The following is a 479-nucleotide window of genomic DNA, read 5'->3' on the forward strand; positions in this document are numbered from 1 at the left end:
CTCGGCTCCCTCCGCCGCCAGCGCGGGGCCGCGGCGCTGCGGGGCAGCGCTCACGCCCTCCCGCCCCGGGCAGGGGGGGCAGCAAAAGTTCCCGGGGACGTCGCCGCCGCGGGGAGGAAAGGCACGAACCCGGGCAGAGTCTCCGCGCCCCCCGAGCCCGGGCTGCGGGCGCCCGCTTCTTCCACTGGCGGCTCCAGTAACTTTTACAATCCGGAGGCGGCGGCGGCGCGGCGAGGAGCGGGCGGCCGCCGCGTGTCTGCCCCTCTCCCGGCGATAGAGACAGCTCCGGCCCGAGCAGGGCGCACAAAAGATACACAGGGCTCAGTCTGCCGCCCCGCCCCGCCCCGCCCTAATGTCTATGAAATCTATGAAAGTCTGACAGCGACACAGCTGCCATATGGCAGCAGTGACAACCTGGCATGAAGCTCTCTGCAGAAGCTCAGATTTAGGTTTTTCTATTGTTTACCCCTGTTCTAGCT

The sequence above is a fragment of the Gavialis gangeticus genome, unplaced genomic scaffold (assembly GCF_001723915.1).
Source record: "Gavialis gangeticus isolate Ggan-Ray unplaced genomic scaffold, GavGan_comp1, whole genome shotgun sequence".
Classification (NCBI taxonomy): Eukaryota; Metazoa; Chordata; order Crocodylia; family Gavialidae; genus Gavialis; species Gavialis gangeticus.